This window comes from Triturus cristatus, chromosome 4_1, assembly GCF_964204655.1.
Source record: "Triturus cristatus chromosome 4_1, aTriCri1.1, whole genome shotgun sequence".
NCBI classification, from domain to species: domain Eukaryota; kingdom Metazoa; phylum Chordata; class Amphibia; order Caudata; family Salamandridae; genus Triturus; species Triturus cristatus.
In genome coordinates, this window is record NC_140585.1 from 488,441,668 (window position 1) to 488,462,194 (window position 20,527).

Here is a 20,527-nt window from a genome sequence, read left to right on the forward strand (position 1 = left end):
ACTCCGAGGATGAACCCCTACACTATACAAACACCACTTCACTACCCTAAACCCTAAAACTCTGCTCTCAGCATGACCCCTTACACTACCCAAACACAACTGCATTTTTGTAAACTCTAAACACTACCTCCAGCACGATTCATACACTACCCAAACACCACTGCACTGCCATAAACCCTAAAACGCTATATATATATATATCAGGCTCAAGCTTTCCCTCGCACAGCAAAGGAATAGACCGCACTCAAGGTGGAAGTGGATTATACGGTGTTTATTGCCGTATGTAAACAAGCAGGACGCGTTTCGGCTTAGTGCCTTTTTCGTACTGTTGAACGCACACAAACAATGATCGCCATATTTAACACCTACAATATGGGAATGTTTCTGGGGGAAAAATTACATCATTTCCGGACGTCAGGTAAACACAAAAAAAGTACTTTTGCAGACAAATAATTCATTGATTCTTGGTGGCCCTCTTAAGCTAGTGTTGAATGTGTATGCACCACTAGTGTCATAAATTTGCAACAATCTTAAATAAAAACAAAGCAGACAAATTTAGCCCTGAATGGGAAATGTGTACAGAGGTACTTTGTGCACAAATATTTACAGTGATTCAGAAATGCTGATTTTCTTCAATCATTGCGGCTTCTATCAAAAGAAAATGAGTGATCCTATTTACAGTGTGCTAATAAAATTCAACTAAAGAAATTCCATATTTCAGTTGTGTCTACACCGAATTATCAAAGAAATTAAATAAATTAATTGTAGCACAGTAATCATCTTTCACGCATTAATTCTATATAACATTTGATCACAATACAATGGTATCTAATGTATTCAACCTCTTTGTAAATTAGAAGGACAAATCCTATGAAGAGGGAAGAAAAATAAATAAAATAATTGATCTAAGCCTCATTTAAACAATCCTAATTTGCTACATAATCCTAAGAAATGTCTAGATTAATTAATTTCATAATGTTGATATTTCATTCATAACAGAAAATATTGAGTTAAATCAATCACATCCTGGATGGACTAGATTAGGGTGGTGCTTGATAAGAAAAAACTCCTATGTACGGATCTACAGAAATAGCAGAGGTTGGTGGGGCGAGGAGATTGCAATTGTAAGTTATCGAGATAAAAGATTTAGCCCAAATGAATTGCTAATTCTTATATATCTAGATTCCAATCTACGTAGGTGAATCTCTCTATCTCCCCCATGCTCTTTAACTGGGACATGGTCCAGACAGAAGAATCTGAGCAGATTTCGATTACTCTAATGTAGTTTAGCAAAATGCCTCTTAACCGGGTAAGTGGGGTCCTTATGTTCAATTGCCCTCGCGTGTTCGAGTATTCTGCATATATAGATAAATATAGAGATATATATTGCCCACCGATGTTCAGGATTCGCTATTCAATGTTTTTTCCAGAGGAATATAATCCATCATAATTAATTGCCGGCATCAATTCATCATCCTTCCAGCACTAAAGGTTACGCTTGTCCACTTCATAGGTCGAGTCAGATTCAGTTTGTAACTTGTACTAGGCTGTCCCCACCACCATTATGTTTTATTTTACTTTAGCATTGCTTATCATCATCATGGTTTCTTCTTTGGCAGTCTTCTTTTTGTGTACTGCACTTCTACTACTCGTTCCCTAGTCTCCCTCCGGTGACTGACTGTCTCATTTTCTTTTTTTGCAAATGCTACTGTCTACGACTGCTACCACCACCCACCATGGCACCTTGGGAAACCAAACCTTCACCATGAAGCCCTTGCTTCGCCTAAACATCAATCACAGGTAAGAGAAGAAGTGTGGGGAAGGCAATAGTCTGTATATACTATGGAAAATAACTAATTCACACATCCACATCCTTCCTAGTAGATAGGAGTTTTAGTTGCAGACTGCATAGACTAGGAAGAGAGACCTACAGTAGTAGGACATGTGAGGGTACCGCATCTATCTGTTGGTGTATTACACTATCGGCAGATTTCAAGAACTGGCTGCAGCCCTGCAGGAAAGGAGGAAACAAGGCGAAGTAAAAGAGTAACCACCGCCAGAAAATATTTCATCATATGTATTTTAAAACTATAAATAATGTATTACCCTAACAAATAAACTAGACGAAACCCACAACACCTGACCCACCCCGCTCTCTAACCCCAACCAATGTCCAGTAAATGTCCATGTCCACTCCAAATGTCCATAAAAAAAGAACAACACCCAAATTATCCCCAACTCCCAACACCCCACCCACCAAAAAAAAGGGCAAAGGTCAAGAAGACCGAGGTCCAGTGGTGGGCGTGCCAGCTAGTGCACTCCAGCCTGGCCTCTAGGGGTGCCATCCTGAGGAGCATGCGGTGCCGAAAGTTCCTGCAGGAACAACAGGGTTAGGCAGCAGTGATTGAGGAAGTGTTGCGGCAGGTGGCTGCCAGAATACGGCACAGTTCCACCGGAGGCAAGAGGGGGCCTGGCTGAGGCCCAGGGCATTGGGGGAAGCTGCAGCTGCCGCCTCCTCCTCTTCTTCCGCCAGCTGGCAATATTCAGCCCGGATGGCCTCCAGCTTCTGTTGCTGTGTTCTGCCTGCTAACTCCTGCGTGTTGAGTTGCAAGGAAAAAAAAAAACAATTGTAACCAATACTCTTAGCAAAAGAGTAACTCAAAATTATACACATAAAATTATAGTGGCAAAGTAGCAATAACATTTGTGGTATTGAAGGACGGGGCCCTCTAGGGCCACGCAGGTTCTTACGACCACCTACTATGCCTTCCCAAAATGAAGAGTCGGTCAGACAGTAGAGAATGAGAGCTTACATTCATTCAGGTATGTACTCTGCAGAGGAGCCCAGTCAGACCTTCACCCCAAGATGTCTGTCAAAGGGGACTGACTCTCCAGGGTATGCTAATACATATAAAACCTTTCTGAACACTTTCATCCACGCCTCTGGTGGAAAATTACCGGCTTGAGCCGGACATGAACAAAAGAGGTACACAGAGATGAGCCAGCACCTGCCAGAGGGGTGCATCATCCGTATTTCAAGGCCACTGTGCCGAGTCTCAGCGTCTCCTAACGTGGGAGCAGAACTACATGAAGAGATCGGAATGTGCAAACAGAATAACAGTTCATTAGCAAGTTGAGTTACAGCCTCGGACAAAAGAAAATAATAATGAAGTACAGTTTTCTGCTGAGGCAAGCGTGTTAGGGAAGTAAGGCCTAATGTGAGCACAGCCGAAGCAGTCTTCTAGTGGTTACGAAATACAAAATGGAGTCACATGGGCTAACTGAAGCCTACATGCAGCAATGATAATTCAGTGGGTTACATAATGTAAATACAAATGGTATCAATTTAAGCTGCACATTGCTAACCTAACATAGCATAACGGGTGCACTATGGGAAGGGAATTTTAAACGTAACAGTATCCTCCTCACTTCCACCGGCCCCAAAGATTTGGATGTGATGATGATTAGACTTTCTGGTATTAGGCACTATGGAGCGGACAAGTATTCTTCTTCTCTCTCTTGTTTAGCTCAATTAATCCTGTATGCATGCCAGCTCAGTCAGCTTGCGCCCTAGTCAGACATACTTGTGTCGCAGCCTCACGTTACTTTACTGCAGGTGGGCCAGCTGTACTACACAACTGTAAATTATTCCATTACGGCCATACTCCGTTAAATCAATGGCAAATGCTCAATTTCACTTTCACCTTGACTGCTAGAACAAGGCACATGATATGCTTAATATAAATGAAGATGATATACGGAGCTACGTGACGTGACGTGATGATGACATGACGTACTACTATTTTTTTATTGTAAATTAACCATGGAGCGGGAATGGGCCTCGGAGTCGGAGGGAGGAGATTGATGATGGGTTGGTACATAGTCATACACAATACATAATTTGTGCTTGCAAACTACTGTGAAATACAACCTCAAACCTTTGAATCAAAAACCTCGAAATAAAATAGTCTTTGTTTATTCTTCCCAGGGTTTTTTCATTTATCATTTCATTGCTCTTCTAGCATTGTTTTATTTTTCAACCTTGGCTTTGCTACTCTGGCATGGTTTAATTTTTTTTACATTCTCGTCATCCAGTCTGACTCTTCACCTACTATAATACCATCCAGGCATCCACCATTCCAAATATGGCTCTCATTCTCAATCACAACAAACCTTTCACCAACAACATACATTTGTCATTTAACTACCACCCATGCGTCCTTGTTTGCCTTTGAGTTTGACCCATCAAACCCCACAAAGGATTTCTTTCACCCATACAGTTTCACCCACCCAGGCAGGCATCCTTTCCTTCACCTTTCACCCATCCTTTAACCACCCTTGCATCCTATCAGACACTTGTATGCATCCTGGGGCCCCTTCTTTCACCCACGCATCTGTCTTTGCCTGTCATATATTACATGTCGTCTCACTCTTTGTCTTCGTCATAAAACTTTCTCTGCTGAGTTTAAGATAGAATAGGCCATTAGTTACTTAACTCCCGCTAATGCTAATGTTAAGTAAAGGGTGTCTTCTTCAACTGTTCACAACTTAGTCTCAGCAGCAGTACAGTGTACTGAGTGTACACCCTTGCAGCAAGTGTATTCATCATTTTCAATAAGTAACGAATATGACTTATCACTGCCCGCCACTGCTGCTGGCTCACCCCCTGCAGCTGCAGCATCTGCTCCCTCCGGAGTGACGTGGCACTCACCGCTGGCCCTGGTGGTCAGTACGGCTGGAAAAAACATTTCACAATTTTTAGATGACATATACGCCTCCCCTATTTATTTTTTTCATCAGCAAGATTGAAAATACATAATAATACATACACCACACACATCACTATCTACAATTCGGGTACTAGAGTAGAGTAGACAGTATGTCCTGTCAAAAATAACAAAATATCCGGTTGGGCGTTTTGTTGGTTGCAATTTTTGAAAAGCCTCTCAAGAAGAGGACAACCCAAAGGACTTGACTCAGTGGCTAGAGCTATTAGTGCATCTGATTTTTTTTAAAAGAAGAAAAAGAGTTGCCAACTAGGCGGACAATCGGACATGAGTTCTCTCTTGGTTGGAAAATATTAGTGCTGTCCTCTTCCTCATACTTCCTTCCAGCCATGGTGCACGGTAATCAGTTGTTCAGTATTCACCATCAACTGCTGCTAATAAATAAAGTACTAGGCCTAGACGAGAAAATGTCAAATACACCACTTTGGGGAGTCCAATGTGAGTGACCATCATTTACTGATTGAGCATGAGAAAGTAAAAGAAAGCCTTCTCATCTCAACACACATGCGTAGAATACCTTACTTGGGCATGCAATCTGCACATCATATTAGTACTACTAGTACTAGTAGTAGTAAGGAGTCCTTACTACTACTAGTACTAGTACTAAAACCAATGGGTTCTCCGAGTCTTACAGTACCACCACTAGGCAATCCACAAAATATATAAGGAGAGAGGGAAAGCTGAGTGGAAAACCAGAAGAAAGACAGACTAATACAGTCAGAGGCAGTTTAATTTGATGTAAAAAAAACAAAAAATACCAGACACTACAAATATAAATAACAATGTTAGTAGGTAATGGAGCAATAAAAATAATTTAGAAACAGATAGATTGAAGAGGATTTGGAAAAAATGTAAATATTTAAATTACAGAACAGAAATAATGGAGCGATAAAAGTTAGGGAAATATATATTAATATAGCACCAGGAGGACTTACTGGGGCCAGCAGAGCCATCTGCGTCTGAGGCCGCTTCCTGCCCCTGGGAGGCCCCTCCAGCTCCTGCACCCGCCTCAGTAGACCCAGTCTTCTTCTTGTTCTTGCCCCTCGATGCTGATCATGTAAGACATAATTAAAGAGAAAAAAAATGATTGGTGTTAAATAAATATTAAATAATCACTCCAAAAAGATTTTTAGACAGAAAATGGCAATTGCAATAACATTGACCTATCCTAAATTGACTAGTAGTAGACTAGTATTGCAGCCACAGACCATTTTAATTATTCCACTGTTCCATTGTGATTCCTGAATCCTAAACCTACCTACCAAAGACTTTGGAATGAATTGCAAAAAAATGATATTTGCTTCTAAGTTCTGATCTCATTCGCAATCATCTCTCAGTCACGACCCCCTTTCGCCGGCCAATTCACTAAGTCTGCATTTAGTCTTCTTAAATGCATAGATGGACGCATGCATGTTGCATACACCATATTGGTTGATTGCTATTCACTCACTAATCTGACAGCTTTGACGGAGTATTGATGAGGGGGGTGTGGAGAATTGAATCGGGAACTGTGTTTTTATCCTGCTTTATTTAAAAATACATTGTTGTTTTTAAAAACTCATTCTGCTGCTGCCCCGCTTTTTGCACAAAGTTCGCTTACTTTAATTCTTGCACCCACGCTTGACCGGAACTAGCGCTTTACGCTAGGAGGTCAGCACTCTAGTCTTGTGGCCGGCGCCTCTATAAACGTCACCCTGGAGCGACCGCGCACAATCTGACAGCTTTGACGGAGTGTTGATGAGGGGGGTGTGGAGAATTGAATCGGGAACTGTGTTTTTATCCTGCTTTATTTAAAAATACATTGTTGTTTTTAAAAACTCATTCTGCTGCTGCCCCGCTTTTTGCACAAAGTTCGCTTACTTTAATTCTTGCACCCACGCTTGACCGGAACTAGCGCTTTACGCTAGGAGGTCAGCACTCTAGTCTTGTGTCCGGCGCCTCTATAAACGTCACCCTGGAGCGACCGCGCACAATCTGACAGCTTTGACGGAGTGTTGATGAGGGGGGTGTGGAGAATTGAATCGGGAACTGTGTTTTTATCCTGCTTTATTTAAAAATACATTGTTGTTTTTAAAAACTCATTCTGCTGCTGCCCCGCTTTTTGCACAAAGTTCGCTTACTTTAATTCTTGCACCCACGCTTGACCGGAACTAGCGCTTTACTCTAGGAGGTCAGCACTCTAGTCTTGTGGCCGGCGCCTCTATAAACGTCACCCTGGAGCGACCGCGCAGCGGGCGCGCGCAGTGTGCGCGCCGGCGGCGCGCCAAAGGCAAGCCCGTCTGCACCCGTCCGCGCCTCGGACGTGCCTCCTGTGCCTAATGATGTTGATAATGCTGCCCACGAGTCTTTACTGTGCACAAAGCCTCCTTCTGCGCGGCATTGCTACTCCCGGTCACAACTGTTCCAGCTTCACACCGGTGCCCGGTCTCCGGAAGTACCGGTGTTGGTGCATGTTTCTGGGACTACCAGCTGCTCTTCTCAAGAGGTGGGACTGAAATGTGGACTTTTAAATGTTAGGTCTCTCCCCAAGCACTCTACGGAAATTCAGTTGCTAATTGATGAACATGATTGTGATATTTTGTTCATGACGGAAACCTGGCTTGCTCCCGGTCTTGACTTGGAGCTTGGCGATGCCTGCCCCCCTGGATTCAAAGCTTTTCACAAGCCTAGATCTAAGGGCAGGGGTGGCGGAATTGGGATGGTTTTCAAAGAAATTTGGGACTTCTCGCCATTGGATATCGATGAGATCTCGCTGTTGGAAACTTTGGGTTTCTCACTGAAAGACAGATCTGGCCATGTCCTGACTGGAATTCTATGCTATAGGCCCCCGGGGACTATGAGCGAACAGTCACAACAGCAGTTCCTGGATGTGATTAGTAATTTGGCACTCACTCATCGTAGGATGTTGATTTTGGGAGATTTTAATCTCTGGCCCAATGCAATGATGAAAACAGCGTACAACAATATCGTTCAATCATGTGCCAATTTTAATCTGTCACAACATGTGTTGGAGCCCACACACTCGGCAGGACATGCTCTGGACTTAATATTCACGGCAGAGAATGTAGTATCTTTGGACAATATCCTCCCAGTGGAATGGTCCGATCACCATTTAATTAGATTTAGAGTCCTGTCGATCCCTAGGGGCAGTCCTCCCCTACCTAAAGATAGCAATAGTGTATTAGGCAGGGATTGGAAATCCCTGAGAAGGAAAGCTCAGCGTGTCTCCTTATTTAATGATGCCCCTCTTCCTGTGTCAGGACAATCAGTTGACTTCAACTTTAAGGAGCTTTGTAGCTATATCACAAATACTATCAATAGGCTTGCACCACTGAAACGGGTTAGGAAAAGAGGTTCCCCGTCGGCACCCTGGTTCTCTGAGGAATTGAGAGCTTTTAAAATTCAGTGCAAGCATGCAGAGAGGCAGTGGCGTAGGTAGTATCTGATCAGCGACAAGATTGTCTGGCGTGAACTGCTGATCAGATACAAGCAAGCTATTGCTTCCACTAAAGCGTCGTATTTTGCGGATCTTATTTTAAACTCTCCGAAGAGTGCTAAATGTGTTTTTAACATTTTGAGAGGTGCTATTAACCCAGAGTGTTTGGCTAATAAGATCACTCCCTCGCAGGATCTGTGTGATGGGCTGGCCACCTTTTTTCACAACAAAATAAAGGGAATCCTCGAGGGCATACAGCTTAATTCTGTAACTAGTTGCAAGGCTGGAATATGGACATCCACAGTGGATCCGCCTGACAGTACAGTATTCAGGCTATGCGAAGAGGCATCAGCAGGACTTTGTTATGTCACTGGACCTGTCCTTCTTTGGAGGACTTTTCCAATGTGGCTATGAAAATCTGCTCTGGTTCTCCTTTAGACCCGATTCCGCAGAAATACTGGAAGGAATTAGGGTTGGATACCTTTCCGCACCTCCATCTGATTATTAACCAGTCACTAATCAGCGGTGTTGTCCCGGCCTGTTGGAAGGATGCGTTGGTTTCTCCCCTTCTAAAAAAACCCTTGTTGGATCCCGCTTGCTATGGGAACTATCGTCCTATCTCCTTACTGCCCTACCCAGCCAAGATAGCTGAACGATTTGTCAGCCAGGAGCTGTCAGGATTTCTTGAGAGCAACGGGAAATTGGAGGAGAATCAGTTTGGCTTTCGCCCGGGGCACGGCACCGAGACTGCACTGATCACTGCCCTGGACGATTTGCGAATGCGGGCGGACAAGGGACATTCTGCAACCTTGATATTGCTTGACTTGTCCGCCGCTTTCGATACGGTAAACCAAAGCATTCTCCTACATCGGCTTGAGGAGGTAGGGGTCACAGGCTCGGCCCTTAAATGGCTCTGCTCCTACCTGTCGGATAGACGGCAAGCTGTTTTTCTGCCTCCATATCAGTCAGATTTTTTGCCGGACAAACAGGAGGTTCCACAGGGCTCTTCTATCAGCCCTATTTTGTTCAATGTTTACATGCGCCCCTTGGTACAGATCATCAAATCATGTAATATCACAGCAGTTAACTATGCCGATGATACGCAATTGATCATCTCCCTGGATGGTGATCAGGTGGATTCTTTATCCACCTTTCACAATTGCATGATGGAAATGACGACCTGGCTGAGAAATAATGCCTTGCAGTTTAATGGGACCAAAACAGAGATTCTACATTGCTCAGTGGGCAGGGTGCCTTTTACCCTGCCTTCCAACTTCTGGCCTCTCCCTCTGGATACCCCTTTGGTTCCAGTAAAGACTGTTCGCAATCTGGGGGTGTGCTTTAATGAGAAGCTTAGCTTGGAGTCGCACGTTAACAAGGTGGTCTCAAACTGTTATCTGATCATGAGAGGCCTACGTAGGATTCTGCCCCTTCTTCCCGACTCATGAACGAGGTACAGTAGTCCGATGCACAATTCTTAGTTGCTTGGACTACTGCAACGCCTTGCTGCTTGCCTCCCCTGCATATTTGATACAGAGACTCCAACGGACCCAGGCAGCTGCCGCAAAACTTGCCCTTCGGAGACCACGTTTTTCCTCTATTACTAGGGCTTTGTCCGAACTCCATTGGCTGCCTGTACATCAGAGAATTTTGTTTAAATCTCTGTGTGTAGCTTTTAAACCTCTTCATGGCCTCGGCCCTATACCATTGCAAAATCGTTTTAGATGGTATACCCCCATGCGCATCTTGCGCACTTCATCAGCTAGGCTGGCCTTAACTCCCAAAACAACGAGAGCCTCCCTGGGAGGTCGGGCCTTCAGCACTGCAGCTGCACGTCTATGGAATAGTCTCCCTGTGGAGCTACGATTGGTTCAGGATCTTTCCCTTTTTCGTAGACAGCTGAAAACCTGGCTGTTTCCCAGAGTTTAATTCTCAGCTGCCCCACCGTCCTTCTTTCACTCTGTCATTAGCGCCAGGATGCCCGTAGGGTTGCAGTGCTCTGTACAAATATAAATACATACATACTAATCTAACTACAAAAAGTTCTGGCACTGAAGTCACTTGAGAGGATGCATCACGCAGGTGCTAAATTACCAAATAATTCTAAGTAACAAACTAACTAACTACTACCACTATCTTAGTGACAGGACAACCTGACAGGACAAAGGAATTGACTGGAGTCTTTCCTGTCTGCATTACCTAACTTAAATTCTCTAACCTCTCTTACATAACCAGCCCAAGCGAGTGCAAAGTTGCAAACAAGTATGATTAGTAGCGCCGAACAACTGTCTAGAAGAATAACAATCACATAATATGAGATTGTTAAACATAGGTTACCTGCATGTAAGCAGCAGCAGCATTCTTGCAATTTGGGGAAAAAATAATATTCACAATAACCCAGAACAGAAGAACACAGTAGTAATATAATTAGCTACTCACCAAGCCCCGGGACCTCAACACCTAGCAGATCCAGGATGTTGGACCACTGGTGCGTCAGTTGGTTATGGGTGCGCCGGACCCCAGAGAAGCAAAACACTGCCTAGTGCACCCTCGCCCATTGCCGGTGACGCTCGCGGAGTACGTACCCGAATCTAGGCCTGCCACTTGCTGACAGCGTTAAGGGGAGGTGGCACTGGACAAAACAAACTAGTGCGGCCACCTCCACCTCGGAAAATAAGGCCCAGGCCTGCACCCCTTCCGGGGGACACCTTCCGCGAAGCATGCCGCGTGGCATTCACCCTTCCTCTACCCCTGCTCATTAGTCTTCTTCAAGTTCTTGGCTCTGGTTCTAGGGGGGGTGGTGCAGAAAAGAAAATGTAAGAAGTAAAGAAAGGAAGTAAAAAAAATAAAAAGCAAGTAATAGAAAAAGAGAGGGATAGGTAATAAATAAAAAAGATCAGAAAAAAGGTTTTAGAAACAAAAGATTGAAAAGATATAGGGAGGAGAGAAAAACATGCCCAGAACCATAGCAAACATGAAAAACAAGAGGGCCGCGCCCATGGTGACCGCGTGGTGAAGTTTGCGCAATATTTCTGCCTGAGCAAGCAATACGCGTTCCCGAATACGTGTTCCCGAACGTCAAAAACTCATCGCGGACGGGCGGAGCAAGCAACTCTGGACACTTGTGGAACTTCACGTAGCTCACAGAGTTTTTATACAAGTTCGCAGAATTCTGCGTAGCTCTGCTACGCAAACTCCACCTAGGCTTACACAACACTGTAAATAAGGTCCAGTAGGTAACTACTCACAGTGTTGCATTTTTAAAGTATAGGGAGTCTCTTCCACAATTTGTTTAAAGGCGATCCATAACCTAAAAAAACAAGCATGCCCTGTAGTATATAAGCCAGAATGTTCATACTTGAAAGATTACATTTCACATCTGCGCCCCTCTTTTTTTGCAGGTCTCTAAGGCAACACAACTTGATAGAAATGCAACGGAAAGACAACTAATCATTGCGCTAAACAGAGGCACACTGCTGCTGCTACTTAAGTCATAGTAATATTTCAATTGTGTATCAACAGCTTTCCAAAAGCAGCATGTGTGAACGGTTGCTTAATGGAAATCAAAACCACAAAAGAATTCCATGTATATTTATTGTGAAAGTCTGTGAACAGGTTCTGGGTTATTTTCAGAAAGCGAGTAAGGATGTGTGCCTGTGTCTGCGTGTGAACTTTCCTCTAGTATATTGCAATAGCTGGACAGAAAAAGAAAAACAGTAAATTCATTTCCCACACAAAAACAGCAACCAGGGACTTTCACTGGAGGCTGAAGATGCTATTACGTTGTGATTCTGGCACTGGCAACTGAACATTTCCTATCTTTTTCTGTCTTACACATGCACAGTCGTATAAACTTCCCAAGGTCCAGCTACAAGGCACATTCGTAGGAGAATGCAGTGTTCCATTACAAACATCTATTTGTATAACACATGAGGGATTTCGACTGTTTGTGCAAATACGTTGCCATTAGGGGAAACCACATCTGGAAATCATTGACAGAGATTATCAATAAGGGAGCAGCCAGGCTGTGGATATTCCCCGCCTCAGCAGAGCTTAAGCATTGTCGTCATAAGACAGAAAACACAGTCCAGTGAAAAATGGGTTCTCATTAATGTGGAAGGAAGTGAGTGGGCTAATACGAACGGGTAACTACACCAGTGCTGCACCCTCGCGCGCTGCATTATGGTTCCATCTTGGCGTTATCGAGTAGCAGGATCTGGAGTTGTTTAATAGCAATATTGTTATGTTTGTGTGAAATTAAAACAGCAAGTCACCTGATGCCCCTAGGCAGTTTTTTTTACAAATGGTATTTAGTTCCCGCTGTTGGGCACATTGTGTGCAGTTCAAACAGCTCCAATGCGTCGATGACAATGGAATGGATCTATTTATTGTGGATTGATCTTGTCCGCGTCACAAAGCAGAATGAGAGGAATCATCCTAGAGAACGACTTTTCCCCATACAACCGCATCAACCATGCAGAAAGACGGTAAATCTAGAAGACATTGACTCTGTTTTAGAATTTGCGCAGATTGGCACAATTGTTGTGGTTCACAAGTTGCAGCTGGCGTGGACATGCAAATCTGTGCAGTTTGCGGTCCACCGGTGGGTTGTGTAATAAGCATAAAGGAAACATTTAAAGGTACATTTTAAAAATATATTTTGGCCAATAGGGAAGCATTTCTTTTGTACATTAGGGAAGTATTTCTTTATTTGACCCACCGTGAAATTCAAATGTAGTCGTTTGTTCTTCCCTGGAGAGGAATGGCTTTGGAATATCAAGGAGGGGATGTCTAGGCCATACAATATCATAAAACGAATATCGTGGACTAAAATATCGACAGGTAAGAATGTGAAGCCTTTCTATACCTAACTCCTGTGCTAGATTGGTAAAAGAATAAGTGCCCAGCCAAAGTTGTACTTGGGAGCCCAGCCAGTGCTTGTGTATGTCTGTGTGCCAAGTACCAAGGCTGCCCAGTCATGATTCCACCTCATGTCTCTTTAACTTGCCACCATACACTCCCTTCCCCTTCATCTCACACTTGCAGATTCTCACTTTCTATGTTTTTCAGCAACTACTATATCAAATTAAGTACTGCCTAAATCCACATATACATACCTTGATTGTTTATTGACAGATATATGACAACAAAATAATATTTTTTGCCATTAGATACATCTGGGTACTTAAACTGAAGACGTCATGACAGTATGCAACTATGGAACTGACTAAGAAATTGAAATGAAGAGATTACTTAAGGGACATCTGCATTTATGCTGCTATGTACTTTTATTATTTGTATTTTGAAATTTATAATTATGCACTTTTTGACGATAGCACTTGTATGCACATTTTGCACATAACAAATTACCATTTAGTGAGCAAATAGACTTATTTTATGAGTACCAACTTTAAAAATATTATTAGGCCAATTGTTGATATTAGTAGTATTTATACTTAATGGTTGATTTAAGCCAATAGAAATTTAATAGCACGAAGTTTCTAATGTGTTATTATTGTTCTGATCTAAATAACCAAATGGAAATTAGCGAGCTGATTATTTAGTATAACAAACACAAAGGGACTAGAAGCACTATGCTGTTATTTACATGTTCCATGTAGTATATAAAAAAAGTATACAATTAGTGTTTATCTGTTACATACTGTGGCGGAATCGGAAAACCATTTAGTCATGCTCGCACTCTGTCTATACATTAATTGGATAAAATGTATCTTGTGCATTTTTTGAATTTCACTGTATATGCGCACTGATAGGTCCAGCGCATCATGTGATCAAGACTGCCGTTGGGCAGTTGAAACGCATCAGGCTGGGCACTTGCTGTAACAGAGACTTTGCACATGCATTTTAAAAATCTGCAACAATAAAAGAAGAATATATATCCAAATTGCGGTCCGTACCTGTTTGTTGTGACCAAGACTGGAATACTATATATATATATCCCCTCTTTCCACACACCCAACGAGCATAATAATGTATATATATGCGATCTTTCTAATGTTATCGTCAAATTTATCACCATTCTAATTTTAACCTCTCCTGCATATTTCGTTCAACGATTTACAAATATTGAAATCCTACCTGTCTTTAAATAGTTTACATTTGTACACAGGGTGGTTGAAAAGTAGAATCAAGTGGAATAGGGGTCTGAGCCAGGGGTTTATGTTCTTCACTGCATTGCAGCATTTATATAATTTCAAGGGCTATGTATGTATGAGAGTGTCAGACCTGTCCACAACAGGACCTTAAAGCCACTTGGGTATGAAATGCACTTGATGACAATAGACTGACTTTGTGTGGTTGACCCAGAATTGGGCACCAAAATGTAACAAAGATACAATGGATGTGCTACTTAGCACGTTGGGCACTAGCCACTAACTGCTTGTGGGTTCTTTATGTCTTTATTTGTTCTGGCTGGGGCATCCATTGATATTACGGACTACCTGAGAATAATTTATTATATGCCCCAAATCATGTTTTTGGTATTCGCTAAATTGTATTATTCATTTATCCTTTATGGTTTTTTTTTAACACGCATGGGCAATTGTGGGAAGGAATTCCTCTTTACTACAATATCACTTATATATGGTCTGTTTTCTGATTACTGAAGCCCGTGAAAACTGTATTACCTCTGTCTGAGTAGCTCTATGGGTGAATGACTCACTGACTCAGTGTATGAGTGGCTGAATACGTGTATGAGTGGATATGTCAGTTGCTGTATTAGTGAGTGAGTTGGTGTATGAGTGGCTGTATAGGTAAGTAAGTGAATATGTGTAAATCTTTGAATCAGTGAGTGGGTGTGTAAGAACTAGTATAGATCTGTAAATGGGTTTGTGCATGATTATGAGGGAGTGGGAGTTGGTGTAGATGTATGAAAGGTTCTATGGTAGTGTGAGTTGGTTATTTAGTAATTTTGTGGATGATGTCATCAGTGATGCCATTTGAGATGTCATCAGTAATGTCACCACCGGCCTCATCGCCCCCCATCGTAGCTGGAACAAGGCCACTGGAGAACATCTTCTCGCCTTCCTCAGCACTTCCACACTGCCGACATCAACAGACGCCAACACCTCAGCACGCAACCTTCACCAATGGATCTCCAACTGCACCAACACTCTGGCACACCTCAAGAAGGCACCAGGCAAGCAACACTCCAAGAAAGACATCTGGTTCACTCCCGCCCTTCATGAATCCAGACGCACCTGCAGACGACTCAGGAAGAGATGGAGGAACAACAAAACAGCAGAAACCTCCTCCTCAAAACCACAAAGAAAACATCCCTCTAAGACAGAATCAATGCCAACGCACACAACAGCAAAGAACTTTTCACCATTGTCAAGGAGTTTGCCAGGCCCAACAGCGAGACCACAGATGTCCCACCCTCCCAAGACCTCTGCAAAAACTCAGCACCTTCTTCCACCACAAGATCAGGCAAATCTATTACAGCTTCGACACCCAAGACCCTGCCACAACACCCATCACCACTGCATGCAACCTCTTGGTATGTTCCCAGGTTAGGTCTGTGTAGTTAAGCAGCTTATTTCTTACATTGTCCTCGCAAATAACATTTCCAAGCTATGGCCTCTTACATACCTTTGCATGCATGACAATGTTGAATTTGTTTCTCTGAAACTAAACTTGTTTTACATCTAGCTAACACAAGGAGATGATAGACGGAGTGCCAACACTTTTCAGACACTCACACCCAGTCACAAATCTGGGTTGAATTCATCATCATTCTTTAGCTATCTTCGCCACCCCAGTTTGGATCCAGCCATATGCAAATCAGTCTTGATTCATATGTGCCTGATGGGAACAGTCCAGCCTGAACTGCCAGGCCAGGTCCTCCCTGGACCGGAAACAAGCATCCTGGGACCGGTTTCAGGATAACACCCCTCATCAGCCAAGCTAGCTTGAATCCATCTAACTTCACACAACATTATCACAACACCATGAACATCTTGTTCCTTACCACGTATAAATGTTATCACTATCTTCATCCACAGGCGACAGGGCTATCTACATAGCCACAACATACCTAATCTAGGCGTACATCGCAAGGCTGCTTTCTATTACAAAAGATGAGCATCCTGATAGATTAGCACAGAAGGTACTTCAACTGACACTGAGTGTCCTTGCATGCTGAGAAATTGCCACGCAGCTGTCTGACATCTCTTGAGGTGTGTCCAGTCTGTGACCAAGACTGCGTCCTTCACCCTATCCCATCAGGTAATGGGGTTGGATCGTCGCTAGGGGGAATTCTTGGCTCTACACCTACACACACTCTAGGTACACTTAGAGTAGGATTCACATAGTAGGACTACACAAGATTACTGCACCATATGCCTGCATATATACAACTATTTAGCACCATAATAGTACTATATCTACTATTTACATTGTTGGCACATGAAATCATGTTTACCTGCTTCTGTCTACTAATCATTGCAGCACACATATTTTATGCAAGAATAAAGTTGGTTCAATAAATATTATTGAAAACGTCCCTCTGTGTACTCTCTGTATATTTCTCCGAGAATAAGTGCGCACGAGTGACTGAGCAAAAGGTTCTGTACTGAGGAATCAGGGTTGTCATGTTCAGTGGTTGCCAGAAACTATTCACTCCTTGGCAGGTCAGGGGGGCTTACGGTGGCACTGTGAGTTAGCACATATCCTGTAGGGGTGCTCAGAATCAGCCTTTACACCAAGCTCTCAGTTTATGTTGTCCGAACAATGCACAGGTCCTAAGGATTGGTAGGAACTACATGACACTCTCTTCACCCCAACAGACACTGCTCAACTGGACTTTGCTCACCAAATACGACACTCCCAGCATCATGAAGACCATCCACTCTGGAGCCCCATCGGATCATTGCCCATGTCATATCTTCCATTGAGCAGCCACTTCCATTGCTCCAGAGCTTCACTGCACCATCAACTGCTCCATTAAAACTGCCACCTTCCTCGATGACTGGAAATACGCCAAAATCAACGCCCTGCTGAAGAAGCTATATGCCAACCCGCCAGACCTTGAGAACTTCAGACCCATCTCCCTCCTCCCCTTTCCAGCCAAGGTCATTGAGAAGGCCATCAAAGCCCAAGTCTCCGAGTTTATTGAAGAGAATCATGTCCTGGACATCTCTCAATCCGGTGTACGAAGTAACCACAGCGCTGAGAGCGCACTCCTCACCACCACCGACGACATCCTCTCCCACCTCGACCAGGGCTAAATCGCAGCCTTCATCCAACTGGACCTCTTGGCAGCCTTCGATACCAACTCCCACCGCACCCTAATCATGACTCTATGACGCTGGCATCAGCGACAAGACTCTGAACTGGATCCACTCCTTCCTTACCAACTGAACACAGCGAGTCAGACTGCCTACGTTCCTCTCAGAACCAACAGAGATCAGCTGCAAAGTACCCCAAGGCTCCTCCTTGAGCCCCACCCTCTTCAATGTCTACATAGCCACCTCACTGCCATCATCAGAAACCACAGACTCAACATTGTCTCCTAGGTCAATGACACCCAGCTGATCCTTTCCCTCACCAAAAAACCCACAGCCACCAGAATCAACTTTCACAGCGGGATGCCACTGCCACCTGGATGAAAGACAGCTGCCTCAAGCTCAACTTGGACAAGACTGAAGTACACGTGCTGGGATCCACCCCCTCAGCCTTGGATGACTCCTGGTGGCACACCGCACTGGAAACTGCTCGCACCCCCATGGTCCATCATGTAACCTCGTCATCATACTGGACTACTCGCTTGCAATGAACTGTCAGATCAACGCCACTTCCTCATCATGCTTCCACATGCTGTGCCTGCTTTGAAATACTTTGAGATAGGTCCCCACAGAATGCAGAAAGATGGTTACCCATGCATTCATCACCAGTAGACTCGACTAGGGCAATATACTCTACACCTACGTAACCCAGAAACAGCTCAGGAAACTTCAGAACGTACAAAACGCCACTGCCAGACTGGTCCTCGACATCCCCCACGCAGCCACATAAGACAACACCTCCGACAACTCCACTGGCACCCAGTCAACAAGAGGATGACCTTGAAGCTCCTCACACATGCCTACAAAGCTCTCCACAATGCAGGACAAGCATATCTGAACCACTGCCTCTCATTCCACGTACCTGCCAGACAACTTTGCTTTGCCCAACTTGCCCTGGATGTTATGTTTCCTAACCTAGGCCTAAGTAGCAAAGTGACCATTTACCTACATTTGTCCTACCTTGCTCTGCAAAACGGTTCTAGCACCGACCTTTTACCCAGTTATGTGCTGACTAAATGTTGATTAGTTTCTTTGAAACTAGGCTCATTCATTATGTATGAGGATTCTTGTTAAAGTCCTCTAAACATGACGTACATAAAAGGATTAACATTCTCTGTACAAAAGTCATCACAATTTTTATCCTAGGATGACTGGACTATTTTGCACAATTGCAATTAGTGATTTAGGCTCATCTACATAATCATACTCACAGTACATTGATTGTGGTAGAACCCCAGAGGTTACCTTTTTGGTCTAAAAGTACCGCACCTTCACTAGGAAACTAGAGGAGAATCTTCCACGCTGACACAGACAATGAGGTTGCTGCACGCTGAAGCTTCAACACGAAGCGGTCTGACATCCCTTGCTGGGTGTCCAACTCATGACTAAGACGAGGTTATTCATCCTCTCCCATCAGGTAATCAGGTTGGCTCTTTCCTAAGGGATTCTTAACTTCACACCTACATACATGCTAGGTACACTTAGGTACACTTAGTTAGGGTCCGCATCATAGGAGTACTCTTAATAACTGTCATGTTTATAGGCCTGCATATATTCACTGTTTTAGCACAATGGTAGAATTCTACCTTCTGTTTACTCTGTTGGTGCTTGTAATCTCTTACATTAGCATCTGTTTATTGACTGTCACAGCAAATATGTTTTAAACTAGCTGGTTCAATAAATGCTTATTGAAAACGCCCCCAACGTTTATTCTGTGCATTTCTCTAAGACTAAGTGAGCACGATTGACTGAGCTAAAAGTACTGTACTGTTTCCACGATCCCTGAAGGGTCAATGGATGTCATGTTCAATGGTTGCCAGACACTATTTGCTCTTTGGTAGGGTTCAGGGGGCTATAGTGGCATTGTGAGCTAGCTTTTCTATAGGCTGACATATCCTCTGGGGGTGTCCGAAATCAATCTAGACACCAAACCCTCAGTTTATGGTGTCCAACAAATGTGCAGATCCTATGCATTTTTAGGAACTACATGAGATGGTGCCACCAACGTTGGTTTGCTTCTTATTTAATTGTCAAATCTGAGTATCTCAGTCGTTCTTTCTCAGAGCCCCCTAATCACATTTAACCAGAGATGTCTGAAGTGGGATGGGAAATCCGCCGCAGCTGCGTAGGCATATCCTATGTATTGGCTGTTAATTTGTTCAAGCTTGAAGGATTATAGTTCCCCACACTGTGCAAAAGCTTATCTCTTTTCCTTACTGCTTCCTCCCACAACGTCTGTCAATGGAGACGGCTGTGCGGGTACAGGGGCAGACGATCAGGAAGATGCTATCAACAGTACAGAAAACTACAGACATGCAGTTACAATGAAATTATTGCAATATGGACACCCAGCAAAGGGTGCTAGTGTTACCTTCTTGATTGAGGCACATGAGGCATTCAGAATAGAGGTATTCTATTCGTGGGTCAAATTCCGGCCTGCAGATGCACACACACACAGCTATTTCATACTTTCATTGAAGATGACACACCTGAAGAATACTTTTTACACGTCGACATAGAAGTCCCGTTAACATACCAAGAGCATATTGATTGGTTTAAAGGTGCCCTACCCCACACCACAGCAAATGTGAGACTCGGTCTGCTCAGCAGAGAAGGAACGACCTAGCCAGTCCTAGCTGCTTACACAGTGCATCCAGAGATTGGTACATTGCAAGCAGCAGAATTACGTACACTTTACAGAGACATAGTAAAACTATACAGAAACCTTGCACCGTTCGCATCACGAACACTTGCATTTCAACCTGCAGGGATTACTCAAGCTGGTCAACCTCAAACGACTATGACAAATTTCAGCCCACAAATGCTGAGCGCGATTATGAGGAGAATGCCCACTAAGTGTGAGCAAATGCTGTTCTGAATAGCACAGAAAATAGCACAGCTTGAAGTGTTTGTCATGTAGTTCATAGGAATCCCCAGGACCTGTGCATTTTGGATGACCTAACCTGAGGGCTTGGTGTCCCAACCGCTTCCAGACACCC